We start from the raw sequence: 18,185 nt of genomic DNA on the forward strand, positions 1-18,185 counted from the left end.
CGGAGAACACCAACACAGCATTTATTTCAAGGAGCAGAAGGAATCCCTAGTTGGTTGCTGCTGAGGTTTCAAAGAAAGGAAACTGGCAGGAGTCACACATCAGGATTAATCCCAGACTATTGGAGAGAAAAATGGCTTTAGGTTCTGGAAGAGGGAACTGCTTTCTGCAAGAGTAAAAAGACTATTCATTTCGGTGGAATAATTCATTTTAAATTGAGGAGCCATTTGGGAACTGAAAGAGCTCATCTTTCTTCCCTAAGGAAAGAGAGGAAGACAAGTAACTCTCTGTTAAAAGATTTTCATGTTGACTGGCTAAATTTACTGTCCTTTAATATATTTCAGATTTACAACTAAAATAATTTTTCAAATATATGCCTGCTGTGTAAAGTAACTTAAAATGCTGGTCATGAAGCAAAGGACTAAGACTACACAAGACTATTCTAGTCAAATCAAACACTATATAAACACATAGAAGTTTCCAATTTAGAAGGTTAACCAAGATTAGTAATGACTCATATCTCACAAATTTTTGCTTCAATTAATTTCTAATTTGCTTTCAACTAAGGAAAGACAGACTGCCTAGATCTGAACCTACCCCCACCACTTACGAGCTGTATCACCTTGGACAAGTTACTTAATCTTTCTGTGCCTCAGTTTCCTCAACTGTAAAATGGGACAATAATATGGTTATTATAAGGACTAAATGAGTTAATAGATGTTAACTGCATAAAACAGTGCCAAGCACTACCGAGTGCTATAAAAGTGTTACTACCATTAATTCTTATTATATTTTCAAACGTAGATACAGAATTCATCTAAAATTATAAAATTTAATCAGATTTTGCAGATATAGGACAGACTGTCTAAAAACCAGAGGAAGAGGTATACTACGATTATGTCAAGTAAGCATAAACACTTGCAGTTTTGTGGGTATATCCATGCACACACGCAAACCACCCCTCTCTCCCCACTCTCCCTCTCTCATAAATAATTTAAATCACTCTAGAACATAATGTACCAATCATCCCAGGGTCTTTTTTTTTTTCATCCCAGGTTCTTTTGATCCCCAAATAATACCAACAAAAGTGTGAAATATTATGCTTCTTCCAAATATTTCTAAGGACCCATTTTAAAAAGAAACATCAAAAAGGCATATTTTCTTTCAGTGTTTCAAAAACACACTGGAACCTTTCCACGGCATATTTGAGCCACAAAGTGGATGATGTTCGAACATGGACACTTTTCAACCTGTAGCAGAGGAGGCTGACTAAAATTTTACATTTTCCTCCAATTGTGAGCACAGAAAGCTTTTCATTTTGTTCCAAAGGAAATGATCTTACCATAGCTCAACGATATCATCATTGTCTGAACAGCGTGGGCATCCGGTGGCCATTACAGAAGGGCTAAATGCTAAAACCCAAGGGTATAAAAGTTAAAAGCAACTCGGTGGAAATGTCTGTTACAACATTCTTTCTTTGATTTACAAGGATCAGCCTCAGAGAGAGAGAACCCTCAAGCAAAGGAATTATGAAGAATATTGGCACAACATAATGGTAGCACCCCACTTTCCTTCCCCCCACCCCCACTAATAAAAAGGCTTTTCAATAGCCATATGCCTCTGCTTTTCTATGTGGACGAGAATTATGCTTGAAAAGATGACTACATACAACTCTTTCATTTCATCAACAGGCACATTCACACTTTTCTACCAACGCTGGCCAATCAGATCCAAAATTCCTATCTCACTACTCTTATCTGTGCTTTTTCCCTGTTATCAGAGTGACATGATTAAGATAGCAATTTTCTTATGTATTAGTCTAGGGTATCAAAACACCTCATTTTGCTTACAAAATAACAGCTCATTCTGTTCTTCACGGACTTTAGGGCACCCAGATACCCCTTCACTGAAGCCACATCTATAAACAGCTAATGCACAATGGTGGTTCCTGTCTTTGCTCTTCCCTTGGCTGTGAAAACCTTATTCAGCGTTATTATCTGGAACCTGGCACAGCAGGCTTCGGTCTGAGATGAATGATGAATATAAAGTTGCAGACTCAGGCTGATTCTTAGCAATGAATCAGATTCTGGGAGCTCAAGGGAAAAGTTTGATGGCAGTCATATATTACTCGCGAACTAAAACCTCCAGCAGAATCCATTTTCTTGCTGACTTGTGCCACTTGATTGGGCTTTGGCACTTCATAAAGTTGCTCTGGGTCTCGATCGAAACATTCATTCATTCTTCAAATATGTATTCGACTCTACTATATGAAAGACACCATGCCAGGTGCCAAGGGAGATTAAAAAATAACCTGATTTCACTCCTGGACTTTTTTCTTTCCACAGCCTCCCTTCACAGCAATCACACACAGACAAATGGCACTCTCATTCCCTCACCACCACCACACTTCTGATAATGGCCACGTTAGGGCCCTCATTTCCTCTCCTTAAGCCCCTGTGCACACTAAGAAAACACCTATCATTTTTTAATTATTATAAAGCTAATACATTCAGTGGTTTTTATCAAATTCAAATAGTCAAGAAGCGCATAAAATGAAAAAGAAAATTTCCCTCCCAACCACACCACCAATCCCACAGCCCAGAAACAAACATGTTTCTTGGGACTTCTTCCAGAGGTTTATATTTGCAATCAAGAATTAAGACTTTCTGGGCGGAGGGTATAGCTCAAGTGGTAGAGTACACGCTTAGCATGCATGAGATCCTGGATTCAATCCCCAGTACCTCCACTAAAAGTGAATAAATAAATAAACTTAATTATCTCCCTCCCCAGCCAAAAAAATAAAAGAATTAAGACTTTTTTACAACAAAAACGAGATCTTAGAATAGATCTAATTTAAATCTTGCTTTCTTAAAAAAAAAAAAGTATATTTTGTGAATTTTTCTTTATCAGTACTTACAGATTTGCCCAATTCCATAATGTGCTCATTCATTAATTTCTTAAACCAGTCCCCTTGAAAGACATTTAGATTCTTTCTAGTGTTATGCTATTATAATGCTGCAATGAGTATCTCTGTATGTTTATCAGCAGACTTTCACAGGTATATTCATAAGCTAAATTCCTAACTGTGGCAGGGCTGAGTCAGAGTATGGACATTTTTAGTTCTGAAAGGTAATGCTATGGAAGACACCAGTGGCTACCTACCCATAGCCACTGTCCCTTTCCCTCTGGCCAGCAAAGCCCAGTTTTGTTCCATCTCCTCCCAGCGCCCACATGTCTCAGGGAAAGCTGGCCCCTATCTAGCCCCAAGACTGGTCTAAGCAAGCTATGGGGTCCCCATCTCTCCATGCCAGTCACTGGTTGCAAAGTGGGCATCTGACCCAGTTGTGTCAAGGGGGCACTGGAGAAGTTCTACAGGGAGCTTCTAGCAAAGGTTTTCTCTGCTTTCCTCTTTTCCTGCTCCTGGACATCACACATCACTGCATATGAGAATATGATGGTTGAAGCAGCCATGGCCACACTGGGACCATGAGGAGCCAAGCTTGAGGACAAATGTCAAACACTGAGGCTGGCAAAGAGCAAACATATCTAGATCTTCCATTAATTAACCGCTAAACTGCCCTAACTTTGGACTTCTTGTTTACATGAGCTAACAAATATCCTTACTATTTAAATCACTTTTAATTGTTTATTTCCAGGTGAAAAGTCTTCCCATTGCCAAACTGTTCTCCAGAAGAAGGCCACTGGATTCATAACCCCACCCACGGCACATAAGAGAGTTTGTCTCCTCACAGACTTGACTTCAGGGGGTATTAGTCCCATCTATTCTCAGTGAGTTTTCTCTTAATAGCCAAAACCTTTCCTTCCTTGGAGAGTCTAGCAGCTCTTTCCCTTCCCAAAAAAGACACATTGAGGGGGAAGATATAGTTCAGGGATAGAGTGCATGCTTAGCATGCACAAGGTCCTAGGTTCAATCCCCAGTACCTCTATTAAAAAACTAATCATAATAAATCAATAAATAAACCTAATTACCCACCCCCCGCAAAAAAAAGACATATTGCAAAAAGGTGACACAAAGACTGTTTACCCTTGGCCAATATTTCATTCTGCTCCTTCTGAGGCATCCCTGCACATCAGTGCAAGGTCCATCTGGCTCCTTCAGGAAAGTAGACACTTCCCCACTGGACCAGGATATACTCTAATGCCTTAGAGCCATCATAACTGCTGGGCTGCGGCAGTCACCAGGGTGTGGAAGGACAACACTAGACTGGAAACTGGATGATCTAGTTTGGATTTGCTACTTGTGAGTCAGCTGGCAGAAGTCAACCAGACTATTTCTTCAAAGGTAAAAGCAGGACTCCTGAAACTAAGGCCCAGAATCCTTATAAAGATAGGGGCAGAGTGCACGAAGAGCCTGATGAGAAACCGTAACAGACAATTGGAGGTGGGAGTTAGGCTGATTCCCACAGACCTCTGCCAAGAGGGGGCCATGCGAAGTGTAAGCCAAGCCCCTGACTTCCTTGGATACATTGGCCCTCCCCATTCTCCCTGTCACCCCTGTCAGGTCAGGAGCTGACCAGAAGGAAACCCGGCTACACCCACAGGTGTAGTGGCTACAACCACGGCTGTAGTGAATGAACGTGAACTGACATTGAGCTGAAAGTCCATGCACGCCAGGCTAACTTACAGTCATTACCAAGGCCTAGGCTGGTACCTGGACAAAACATGAGACTCTCTCTTTACCCCACTGGTCTAGGTTTAGCAAGCTTTCAAAAGGCTGGTTTAACTCATACTTTTCTCATCCATCTCACTTATTCTCGACCACTATGATGGATTCAATCACTGTTTTTAGCATCCGCTCCCCTATCATGGGGTTATAAATCCCCCTTCTCTGACTTGGCAGAACTTCCCATGAGAATGGCCTGAGTATATTTGCCCACCGCACTGATGTTGGGCTTGGCCACGTGATTTGTGCTGACCAGTGGTTATGGGCCAAAGCTAAACAAGGCTTCATGCATTTCCACCTGCCCTCTTAGGCTACCATGATCTGTCACAAGATGAGCATGCCCTGGGGGCAGCAAAACCGCTGCCCCTTCAGCCTAGGCCGTAGAATAAGCATACATGGAATAGACCTGGCAGACAGAAGCCTGAAATCTAGCCTGGCCCACCTTAGGCCAGCCTCGGTCCACCAAACCACACCCAACCAATGCCTGTGGTTGTAAGGCACTGAGGTCAAGGATTGTTCGTTACACAGCAACATTATGTAGCAAAAACTACTACAACCATCAAAAGACCAAATATAATGTTAAGTCTGCCTGGAGTAGTAGTAGTAGACATGCACTAGTGAAATATTCATGCTTATGTTAAGGGGGCCTTAATTTATTCATCTTTTACACACACACAGAGCACTCCTACACATGAGGAACCATGCCAAGCCCACAGGAAATGGAGCACAATGAAAAATTACATACAAAAAGTAGTAATTCCTACAGGTATCTTTTGAGTCTAGCAAACCCCCTAGCTTCCTAAATCCTACTGGGGGAGAGCAGTGGGTGTTGACAAAGCTTCTATTCATTTTATTCACTCATTGTCTGGGGTTAAATCACAAAAGGAATGAAATTCAGCATCTGAGCATTTAAGGATCTGATTCTTATACTTATTGATGATGAAATCTACTTCCTTTCACAAATATACTCTTAAAAGACCTCCACATGCAGAGCCATGGGAGACTCACATATTTAATAACCTTTGGCATTAAGTCTTTTCAAAGGTCTTTGGGAAATCTAAATAAATTATATCCACTGGTTTGCCCTTCTTACCACATTTATTCTCTCCCTCAGAGAACTTAACAGATTCATCAAGCATGATTACCCCATCTGTATGTCATGTTATTTTAAGGGTTCAGTGACCTCACTCTCTCCCATGGATTGCACAAGCCTGCTGGGTATGGAGGTGAATTAGCTCCGAAAATAAGAAGCATTTTTCGACTCTGACTGGGGATTCACATAAGTGTCAGAATAATAAGCACATACCCATATACACCTCCCCTTGCAGACACTGTTCTAAGTACTTTACACAGGTTAACTCATATAACATATAACCTCGGAGGCAGGATTTGGCCCTGGCAGTCCAGGGCCAGAGTCCAGGCTCACAAGGACCAGGTCCTGCAGCCTCTCTGCAAACTCCAACCCGTGCCAGGATCTGGGCTTCCCCATCCTCCTGTCCTGGAGCCCAAGGACAGCAGCACAAAGGAAAGGCCATCCCAGAGCACCCTTGATTTCAGCACACAGCTTTTCCCTGGACACTCCTTTGTGATAAATCCTAGCGTTTCCCACAAAAGAACTTCGTAAGCCCCCAAAGCTGCCAACACCCTGCTTCCTCTTAGCTGGGCCTATTCACCTGTCCAGAATCAGAGCAGAAAGCAGAGCCTACTCAGCTCTAAGGGCCCATGGCCCTTCGCCCAGCAAAGTGCTGAATCCTGGCTGAAAGCTCAGGCCTCGCCTCAAGGACCCAGAATCTCAGAGCCCTGAGCTGCTCTCCTAACTGCTTTCGTCTCTTCTCACTGAAGCCCCCAACCCTGTTACTAGGATCAGAACTGGGGGGCAGGGTGGAGGTGGGGCAGGGGGTGGGGGTGCTTGGCACACCACCTCCATTCAGCCTAGCCTCTCTCCAGGAGCTACTTTTCCATCTTTATAGGGCTTTAGGCTTCTCGGAATCTCCCACCAGTGATGGCTGAGGGGGTGGGAGGAGGATAGAGTTCAGGTTGTCTGGGCCAATGACAAATCCGGCCAGGCCTCCACCTGGAAACCTACTGCAGACGACGTGATTAAAGTCACAGGTTAAGGAGCCCTCACTCCACAGCTCCTCACTCAGAAGCCTGCAGTGGCATTCAATGTAAACACTTCCCAAGACAGCTTTAAAACAGAGGGAGGTTTGTATTAAACGACTTAATTGAGGGCCACTTCTCATGTGGAAAGCTCTTTAACAGAGGAATAAAAGGGCCTGGTGGGTGTTCTTTCCAGAAACTAGTTTTTCAAACCTGCCACGCTGTCCTGGGGAAGTGAACACAACTCTGGGGGCCAGTGTGCTCCCGCCGTTCACTCTTCAGAAATAAAAGACCTACTCCCCAGCAGCACCAAGAACTCGGCATGAGAGCTTCATTCCAATATTCATTTCTAGGGTCACTGGAATCACTGGATGGGGTAAGTAGGAAAACTAAGGCTCGCCAAAAAGCACCCAAACAAACGAAGACTGACATTTTAAAGTCTGAAAACAGGACACGATGTGGGAGAACAGGCCTGATGGCACTGAGGCTTGCATTATTCCACAAAGACACCAGGTAAAAGGTGTGAGGTGCTGGCATTCCCTGCGGTACACAGGTGGGCCTGGGAAACGTGACACTAAGAAGTCAGACCGCAGGGCCGCGTGTTGTATGATCCCATTTACACAGAATGCCCAGAACAGGGGAAGCCACAGACACAGAAAGCAGACTGGCAGTGTAAGGGTCTGGGGGGAGAGGGCAATGTGAAATGCCTGCCTACTGGTTACAGGATTTCCTTCTGGGTGATGAAAAAGTCCTGGAATGAGATAGCGGTGATGGTTGTGCAATGCTGGGAATGGACTTCATGCCACTGACCCATCCACCGTAAATTGGCTAAAATGGTCAACTTTACATTGTGTGAATTTTACCACCGTAAGATTAAAAATTGCTAACAGGAACTCCGGAAAAATCCCTTCTCAGCCCTTAACCTGGGAGGAACCCTTTCCTCACTGGAGTAAAAGAATACCTGCCATAGCCCAGAGTAATAAATATCACTTACTATGAACAACTCATTTACTGAACTAAGCTTCCCATGTGCACTATGCACTTAAAGGCAGGTCACTTCCCCCCACAGCTGTGGGTGCTGTGGGGCAGTGGTGCTATCACTGGCCTCATTCACAGGCAAGGAAACCAAAACACAAGGAGGTCAAGGAGCTTGACCCGGGTCCCCTGGTAAACAGGGGAAAAGCCAAAGGATGAACCCAGAGGGAGGTGACAAGGTCGTGCACACCCACACTCATGCCCTCAACCCTGGGCACATAGCCTCCGAACTGTACGCTCCCCAGCAGGCGTGTTTTCTGGGCCTCGTTAACCACTGGGCCCCCAACATGGATATTCTCTGGTTCTTGAGCCCTAATTCATTTTTTTTAAATTGAAGTATAGTCAGTTACAATGTGTCAATGTCCTAGTCATGCATATACGCACATATATTCGTTTCCATACTCTTTCATTAAAGGTGATTACAAAATATTGAATATAATTCCTTGTGCTCCTAATCCATTTTTGGTGGCATTTCCCGAGGGACTACTTATGCATGGAGTTCTCTGACAAACATGTTCAAAAGCACGTCTTAGGAAACAAACTACACCTTCATGTGTGTAGAATTACTTCACTTATACAGAGCTATTCTCATGGGTTCAGATTTATTTTATTTAGTCCTGGAAACAATACGATAAGACAGCAGGGTGATGCGATCACTCGTCCTTTCACAGAGAAAAGCCAGCCTCCCGAGGTCTGGAGCTGACCTCAGGCCACACAGCGGGTCCTGGCTTCTTCTCCAGGACCCCATGCTACAGCCTTCCTGAAGAGCCAGGGATTTTTTTTTAGCATATAAGTTATTTACATGTAAATGTGTATGTATTATTTATATGTAAATAGGAGCACGCAATTACAAATGAAGTTAAAGAGCACTTAATGGAGAGGAAAGCAAGTCTTCCCACATTTCAGGGGCCCCTGTGGAGAGTCCCAGAAGCCCCAGCAAAAGGTTAAATTCCATCCCTTCCACCCCACTTAAGAAAGCAGGGCTGTATGTCACTAGCCAAAAGTTTCCTTTGATAAGAGATGTTAAAAACCACCACTGCTGTTAAAGGTGCCACCTGGCCAGGTTCTCAGCCTCCAACTGCTCACTTTGGGGGCTGGAAGATTCTTTGTTGTGGGGACTGTCCTGTGCATTGTAGCATGCTCAGCATCTTCTCTGGCCTCTACCCACCGACATGCCAGTGGCCACCACTAACAACCAAGCCGTCTCCAGATACTGCCAAATGTCTCCCCAGTGGGGCCCCGTTTCAGGGCTACTGTACTTTGTCACAGAGATGCTGCCCTAACAACTCTATGAGCTAAGGGCTACATGCCCATTTTCCTAAAGTGGATGAGGAAGCTGCCCAGACCACCCCACTCCTTGTGATGGGCAAACATGGCTTCCAGTTCAAGCAGGTGAGACCCCAATGCTCTCAACCCACCGAGTGAAGACGGAAGGAGGAGACAACAGATAGACAGACCTTCCACCAGCTTACATGTTTGAATGTTAAACTGAGCCCTGCCCTGGGAACATGGACGGTGGACTTGAATCCTCCAGGGATTTGATCCTCAACTCCAAAGAACACACAGCCTGCTGGCTTGGTGGGCAAGAACAGTCCCAACAACGCCTGGAAGTCTGAAGGACTTCCTTGACTCACAAAATCATCTGCAAGCCGGGGGTAGGCATGCCCTTCGAATAATAAATGCTTTAAGCACAAAGACAAACAACACACATCACTGGCCATAAAAGCTTGCAATACATTTTTTCGAAACATGCTTTCATCAAGAATCCCCCCTGATTATTTCGGTGAAACATTCCCCCCAAACTCTTCACCCTTCCCAGCCCTCGTCTGTTTTTCTGTTTAGAAATCATCATGACTCCTAGCAGGCAGACAGGTGAAGCACAGGATGTCACGTTTCAAAGGGCTGACTGATGTCCATCCTTCCTCCCACAGAACCTCACTGAGCAGCTATTTTCTGCTAGGCACAGGGATGTGAGGTTAGTGGCAATATCCCTCCTCTTCTCAGGTTTGTTTACAGGTTTGGGGGGCCAGACATGTAAGCAAAGGGCGCAGGTGGTGTTCTAACTGCTGAGATAAAGCCATGTCCAAGCAGCCAACCACCTGTGAAGAAATAAACGAGTTGGGGTATTGAGTGGATGAATGAGGAGTCCGAGCAGCAACCAGGCTCCGGGTCCAAAGAGGCACAGCTCAGGGCCAGACGAGTGTGAAGCCTGGATCCGACAGACCACTTGGTAGCCGCACAGCTCTGACAAGTGGCCCAATTTCTCATGGCCTTCTTTCCCCAACCTGAAGCTGGGTTTGTGATAGTACCTATCTCACAGAGCTGCTCGGTTAAACACTGTCAGGGCTAGAGGCCAGTGCTCTAGAGGCATTTGCTATTATTATGAGAACCACTGATTTGGGCAGGCCTCCTGAGAAGTCTGGTGATCCTCTGTCTCTTCTGTACCCCACCCACCCAGCTGCCTCACACCCAGGAAGCTGGACTCACGGCAGGTACCCTACCTGGAGTGAGAGGTGGTCATGCCCTGAGCAGACCAGACCCGAAGAACCAGGTAACTAGTGGCTCTAATCCTCCCCACCCCTCAAGCCCCTCAACCCCCACCCTCTGCCGGGCTTCCCTACTTCCTCTCTCCAACCCTATACCCTACCCTCCAAAAAGCTTACAGGTGGCTCAAGGCAGCACAGTTAGGGCTGAGCTGGTCTGACTGCATGTGTAACAAAGGTGCTTGAGCCCCAAACCTGTAACTCGCAAGTTAGAAAAAGTCTGAAATTTGGTAAACTCCACCCAGCAGTCCCTTTGCAAACCCCTCTCTCTCTTATCTCTCCCTTCATTCTTTATCAGTTCCTCTCCAACTCTTAAAGCTTTCACAAGGCAATCACCACTCTCAGTAAACTTTCCAGGTTTTGATATTTGATTAGGGCAATGAGACAGGCTAATTAACTTTTTACCTGCTGCAGTATAACTCTTGAGTAAGTCATTGTTCTTAATAATCTCATGGGCAAAAATGGTGGAGAATCAAAATTTTTTTAAAGCTATAATACCGCTACAGCAAAGCTCAAGGAAATGGATTAGTTCAGAGGATGTACAAGAACCTCTGCATAACTTCGAAAGCTCGGCCGTTTCTTTTTCCTTTGTAGTCAAATCAAAAGAGGACAGCAGTTATAGTATCTCAAACTCTAAGCTGGAATCCCCAAACTCAAGCTTAGTACCAACTCTGGACCTCTCTAGGTTCCTCAGCTGGAAAATGGGACTAACAACACTGATCCCTGGTCACAGGATCCCTGATTATGGTCGTAGGGGTCCTCGTCCCTGAACAGACTCCAATTTGCAAAGGGAAAACAGAGTGCCTGTCTCAAATGCAGTAAAATACAGGGTAGAAAGCCAGGGGAAGTCAGAGGTAAAACCCAAGAGAATTACTGAAGCCAAAAGTAGAAAATCTTGGTCATCTTGCCTCAATTCTCTAGCAAAGAGGGAAGCAATAGTGAAAGATTATTAATAATAAAAGGTTTTTACAGACTTAAGAAACCTACAGAGTAACAGCCTGAGACATTATGTACCCTACCTGAGGCAAGTCAAAAGCCCTGTGATTGGGCAGCGGGGAATAAACCCCGCCCTGTAAGACAAGGGGCTGCCAACCAGGTCGGCTGAAATATTTCAGGTTCACCCTGTGCGCTTATCCCAAACACTAAGTCCATGACGACCCTCCACTGAGTCCCCTGCAAGTGTTCCCCGGAGCTGATCCTTCTTAGGACGAAACACAGAGCCAGAGCCCATTATAGTAATGGACACACACACAGTAACCCTGTTTTCAACTCACCTTTGCTAATTACAGCTTTGCGCACCCACTGAACCTTTCTCACCTATAATTTTAAGAGGTTGAGGTAATTACAACGCAGCCAAGTTTTGTTTATGTTGCGAGTACCACAAATGGGAATTGAACGTGCCCAGCTTTGTGTTGCTCCAGAATGTTCAACACTGAATTTTGTTTTTTAATCTCTTATCCAACAATCATCTACAGAAATTCAGAGGTTCACAAATCTTGAAGAAATGTGAAGATAATGTCTCTCTAACCTATGAAATGGGATCCATGCAGCGCCTTTCTAAACAGCCTCATCTACCCTCTCCATGAAAAAAGCCAGAAAAATAAGATTTCATACGATTTCCCCAGAGAGGACAAGCCTGCAGTAATCTTAAGTCTAAGATTACACATCGTCCAGCAGAGGGAAACAGCAAATCAATCCAGACTGAAGGAGACTACGATGTTAGAAAAATAAGGCACGGAAAACACAATTTCTCAATCAGCTCTTAAGAGGCACACGGAGCAGTGGAAAGTCCTTAGCTTTGAATTCAGGCTGATCCGAGCACTTGAACCTCAGCTCTACCACTGCTTCCGAGCACCCAAGCTGCCCAGGGTCCAGCACCTCTGAGGCCTCAGTTTCTGCATCTGTAAAGTGAGGCCATTGCCTCCTAACTCTGAAACGGATGGGTTTTAGAGCAACAGAGACAAGCGCCAAGCCCACTGCTAACTACTCTTTACACCCTAGGGCTATTAGTCCCATGGGTCAGCTGTTTGGAAACCACCTTCCCAAGGGAAAAGCAGGATGATGTCCAAGGAACACCTGTCTGTTCAAGGAAACCTGAGCTAAAGTGAAAAGAGTATGATAAAGAACGAATGTCCACACACTGGCTGGAGTCACAGACAAGGACCAAATCACGTGCCTGTCCAGTACAACAGCTGCTGGCCTCTCCTCCCGGCCGTGCTGCACAGGAGAGGCAGCCACTGCTCACTACGTGTATGCTTCAGTTACCAGCATGCCAGAGATGGAGCCAGCCACATCCTCCACCAGCTTCCCAACCCCAGATAACATCCCTGAACCGTGTGGTTAAGTACTCCCTAAGCCAATCACATCTGCCAGAATGTGGCCTCCTCTTTCCTCACTCCCCACATCCCCTCTGCACCACCTGTGTTTGAATGCTTCCCTCTCCTCCATCAAAAAGTATCTGAAATCGGTTATTTAAAACTTAATGTAGAGACTTAATAAAATAATTTAAACCTAAGTAAAGCTTTTCTTGTGCCTGCTGTGCCAATGAAATGAGGAGGCATTACTATCCAGGTGGGACAAGCCAGGTGGTACACGGCTCCCCTCACAGCTCTTTATGCTCATCGTGGGTCTAAGCGCTCCCGACTTACTGTGACCCCCGATTTACATCACCAGACTTCAAGCTCCCTAAGTCGGGGGCTGTACCCTGTTTACCAAAAACTCAGTGAGCAATACAGAGTTTTGCCAGGGCTTTGTAAGAATTGAACTTGTTAAAGTGATTAAAGAAATGAAACAACAAAAACAAAAATTTGGTGTGCATTTCAGATGAAGCACTCTCTCCCAGGGATACTGGTTTGGGGGATGGGGGACAGTGCTGAAGACGAAAGGGAAGGGGGCAGGGGGCTGGAACTGGGGCGTTTGACTGGAAACTCCAACATACTTCCCCTGTGTGAAAGCCAGTCAACACCCTGGTGCTATTTCCATCAAGTCCCCTTTTTTCTTCCTTTTCCATCTTCAGGGGTTTCATGGCATAACTTGTTTCTTGATAATAGCCATGTCACATGACAGAATCAAGTAAGCACTTGGTCATTCAGGGAAAGTTACCCAATTTTCAATTCCCCTTGAACTTTGTTTTCCTCCTCTGATGCCAACCTCTCAGCCATTTCAGTGCCCTTTAGTGCCAAGCTCAATTCAGGGGAGGGAAGGAAAGGAAGAGCACAAAATCGGTGGTGTTTTTTAAGAGTCAACGGCATCTCTTAGATAAAAGGGTTGCAGGGAGAAAGGGAGTTAAGGAGGCCATTAAAGTTCTTTAACCACCCCCCACCCCATCAGCACAAGCAAATTAACTGTCCCTACTTAAAGGGGGGGGGAGGGAAACCAATAGGGCAGTCTATTTTTAACACAAATCCAAGATCCCTCTCTGAATGCTGTTAACCCTTTCTCTAAATGAAGCCCCTCACTCTTCCTTCACTTACTTTCTTCTAAATCACTTTAGAATATTAGAGCTGCTTCTCCAAAGGAAGAAATGTTTAAATAAATCTGTTTAGGTCCATATTTACATACACTTTTTTTTTCCCAGAACGTACTATAATAGTCACAGTTTAACTGTTGCTGTTCAGGTGTAACTCATCAGTCACTAAGAGGTCAACAGCATTCTCAAATAAACATCTTCCCCACCAATGGAGACAAGATTAGGAAGTCAACACTTCAGTCAATAACTGACTTCACTTTGTTAGCCTGGTCCAAAAAAACTCAACAGTAGGAAAAACACTTTCCATATGGTCTTTTCCCCCAAAGGTTGAGGATTCGGGTCAGGGGCCACCCTGTGAGACCATGCACTCCACATAACCTCCATTCTCCAGCCAAGACAATTAAGACGGCTGCCACAGCGGGCCCCACTTCCAGCAATTGAACACAATGATAAGAGCAGGGCATGGTAGTGGAAGATGGGAAAAAGAGAAAAACCAACTGGGGCAAAACTTAAAATTTAGTATTTTTCAAAAATTATTTGACTCAGGTTAGGAGTTAAAAATGAACACAAATGCTCCTCCACCTCTGGAAGGCATTCTCTCAAAAGTATGTCACTCCACTACTAATAAAAATGCAATATAGTGGGCCAGCACCTAAGAAAAAAATAAAATCCACTGGGTTGTGGCCAGGTAGCAACATGTAAGTGGGAATCTAATAGCAACATCATACTTCGGTACCACAGTATTAACCAAGATCCCAAGAGACCGTCAATAACAAGGACACTGAAAACACACTTTAAGAAAACATATGATCAAGTCCACTCAATGTATACACATGGTCAGGTTTTCCTTAGTCGTATTTTCCTACCATTTTTAAGATCATTCGACAAGTAGCCAAGGTCTCACCTCAGACGTGTCATGTTACTGTAAAGGCAGCAATTCCCTGACTCAGGGACTTTTCTATCAACAAGAAATGTACACTGTTACATCTGCTGGGCTTAATCACACATCAAGAATAAGCCCAAACTACTCAATAAACCTTAGCACACATAGTAACACCATATCTATCACAAAACCTTAAAGATTTTGTCAGCTTGCGTTCTTAAAAAAAAAAAAAATTCCCCATATTTATGCAACATCATTATCTGTGCCACAGGGTCTGCCAAAGCTGACAGAATCCTAAACTATTTTTCCTCCTTTTAATCTGAAATCCTTTCCAAACAGGGCAAGTCAAACTATCACTTAGTTCTCCCTAAAGAGGAAGACCCTGTATTATAACCTTGACCCTTGCAAGGACTTCATGACTTTAATTCCTTCACTCCCACCTCCTTGACAGAAAGTGCACTAGCAGTATTTTCTGTAAACAGAGAAAGAAGCAAAGGGAACTCCAGAAAAAGGCACCATCTGCAGTTTAAAGTTGGAAAGCACCAAACGACAGGCTCTTCAGGTGAAGAGGTGGTTACAGAAGGTAGAGTCAAGAGTACCTGAGATCACCTCTAGTGGTTCAGAAAGTGGCCATGGGACGCAAAAAGCACGTCCCAGAGCACATTAGAATCACCTGGTTTTTTTAATTCCATGGTCCCGGTTGCACCCTACACCAGCTGAATCAGATCTCTAGAGGTGGAACCTAGGCATCAGTATTTTTTTTAAACTTTCTAGATGAGCAGCCAAGTTTGAGAACCAATACCCAAAAGAATTCCCATCCTGTTTCGAACAGCGTGTTGTGAGCAGCGTTGGAAAGGCACTGCTGCCTTGGGGTGAAGGGGTACAGATACTCAGTGAATATACAAAGTTTTCTAAAATCCTATGTAACTAACTCCAACATGACAGCCAAGCACCTATGTAGAGGCCAAACAGTGATGCAACTTGGAAAAGTCCCTTGGAAAGCTTGGATATGTGCTTTACGTGGGGCGGGGGCTTTCAGGGACGACCTGTCTGGACCTTGAAAGCAAGGGAGAGAGGAGTGCCCACCAGCCCTTTCTTTTCCAGGGATGGTCGGGACCAGCACGTCCAGCAATTCAGTAAAGCAGGGTCGGACCGGGTCTGAGGCGCTCTTTTGGGTCCCGGAGGAACCCTGGCTCACTCCCAGTTGTCATTCGCGCCCGAGGGTCGCGGCAGGGCTGCCAGTCCCTCTTCACTATAGTCTTCCCGGAGCCCCTCCCTCGTCCCGGCCGCGACGCGGGCCCCCGGGAACTCGCACCATCTGTTCCGCACGTCCTCCCGGCAGGGCGCGCGGGCGGGAGCCAGGAGCGCACCTTCCAACCCCAAGACTCGCGCGCCTGGTGGCCGGCGCTGCGCCGCGCGGGGCTGGGAGGGCGGACGCGCGGGCTGAGCTCCGCACACCTGGCGGAGCCCGAGCCCCTCCGGGTCCCGCCGTACAGCCGGCCCGCGCCCGCGCCCGGCTCACTTACCGTAGCCGCCGCCTCCCGGGTCCCGCTCCCGCCGCAGTCAGCAGTGCCCGGCCCGAGTGCAGGGGCCGAGGCGCCGCCAGGAGGCTGGACAAGCCTGAGCCCCGCCCCGCCCGCCGCCCGCCCTCGGGGGGGAGGGGCCGGGGCCGTCCGAGCCGCCCCCGGGGCCCTGGAGCCCCGCGCCCCCACGCCGGCCCGCCCCGCCCCGCCCGCTCCAGGCGCCCGGCGAGCCCTCCCTGCAGTCCCGCGTTGCCTCCCGCCGCCCCGGCCCTCAGGACTCGTCTCCCCGCACCCCGACACCGCCCCTCCGCGGCCGGGCCGGCACGCGCCCTCGCCACACCGGCACCTCTTTTCCACCCCATCTCACCTCGGGCTTCACACCCCTCTCCAGCGACGCTTTGTCCTTACCCTTCCCCAGATCGGAATGTCCTGCCACCTCCCTTGTTATCCCCGATACTTCACCTCCGGGCCTCAGCTGTTTCCAATTCCCCCGCTTCTGGAAGCCTTGCCCGTTTCACACCCCCAGCCCACAGCCCCTGAGCCTAGTTTTCTCCCTACCCTTCCAGGCAGCCTTTTTCTCCCCACCTGGCCAAACTTAAAGGTATAACTTTTCTCCTACCACAATCAAATCTACAAATATTTATTGAGCACTCTCTGTGTTTAGAAACACTGCTGGAGAGGTATAAGATTAAGGTTGCCACTTACAATCTAACAGTAATGAATGTCCGTCCCTGTTAAGGAGGCAGAGAAGTTAGATGCCCAAGGTCACACAGCTGATGGTAGCAGGACTGGGATTAGAAGTCAGATTTCTGGTATCTAGTTTGGGCGCATTCCAAGGGAGACTGCAGAATGCTGCTGACCAACTGTGGGAGTTTGAGCAACAATGTTTCCTATCTGTGAAATGAGGAGGAGGAGGCCCACCTCACCAGGTTGTGAAGACTGCCTACAAACAGATATGGAAATGTCACACAATCTGTACTTAATAAGTAAATATCTGCTGACATATGGAATGAAATAGACTCTTGAAAATTCAATAGTTTTAAATAATAATATAAAAACATAAAAAGTGATAGTGAATGCAAGAAAATATTTGCAAATCATGTATCTGATAAGGGATTAATTTCCAAAATACATAAAGAACTCATAACTCAACAGCAAAAAAAAAAATCTGATTTAGAAATGGGCAAATCTGACTAGACATTTTCCCAAAGAAGACATACAGATGGCCAACAGGGCACATGAAAAGGTGCTCATCATCACCAATCATCAGGGAAATGCAAATCAAAACCACAATGAGTTATCACCTCACCTCTGTCAGAATGGCTATCATCAAAAAGGCAAGACGTAATGAGTGATGCTGAGGATGCGGGAATGTAAATTGGTGCAGCCACTATGGAAAACAGTATGGAGGTTCCCGACAAAATTAAAAATAGAACTACCATAGGATCCAGCAACTCTGCTTCTGGGTGTTTATCCAAAGGAAATGAAAACACTAACTTGAAAAGATATATGCACCCCACCCCTCAATGTCATTGCAGCATTATTTACAATAGCCAAGTTATGAAAGCAACCTAAGTGTTCCTCAATGAATAAATGAGTAATGAAGAGGTGGTAATATACATAGAATGGAATATTATTCAGCCATAGAAAAGAAGGCAATCCTGACATTTGCAAAAACATGGATGGACTTTGACAGCATTATGCTAAGTGAAACAAATCAGAGAAAGACAGACACCATATGATCTCATTTCTTTGTGGGAATCTACAAAAACAAAAAAAAACAAGCTCATAGATATAGATAACAGATTGGTGGTTACTGGGGGGGGGGGTTGGTTGAAATGGGTGAAGGGGTACAAAGGTACAAACTTCCAGCTACAAAATAAATAATTCATGGGGATGTAATGTACAGCATGGCACCTATAGTTAATAATACTGAATTACGTATTTTTG

The 18,185-nt window shown here is 45.7% G+C and overlaps 1 protein-coding gene across 1 annotated transcript in view; it reads right to left on the reverse strand.

Moving 5' to 3' along the window:
• Nucleotides 1-16,344, reverse strand: part of CGNL1 (cingulin like 1) — a 143,901-nt gene extending 127,557 nt beyond the window's left edge. Inside the window, exon 1 of the mRNA XM_072962347.1 lies at nucleotides 16,239-16,344. The gene's annotated coding sequence lies outside the window, so the exon portion shown is untranslated. The remainder of the gene's footprint in view (nucleotides 1-16,238) is intronic.
• Between the last annotated feature and the right edge of the window lie 1,841 nt (nucleotides 16,345-18,185).

This window comes from Vicugna pacos, chromosome 6, assembly GCF_048564905.1.
Source record: "Vicugna pacos chromosome 6, VicPac4, whole genome shotgun sequence".
In the NCBI taxonomy this organism is placed as follows: Eukaryota; Metazoa; Chordata; class Mammalia; order Artiodactyla; family Camelidae; genus Vicugna; species Vicugna pacos.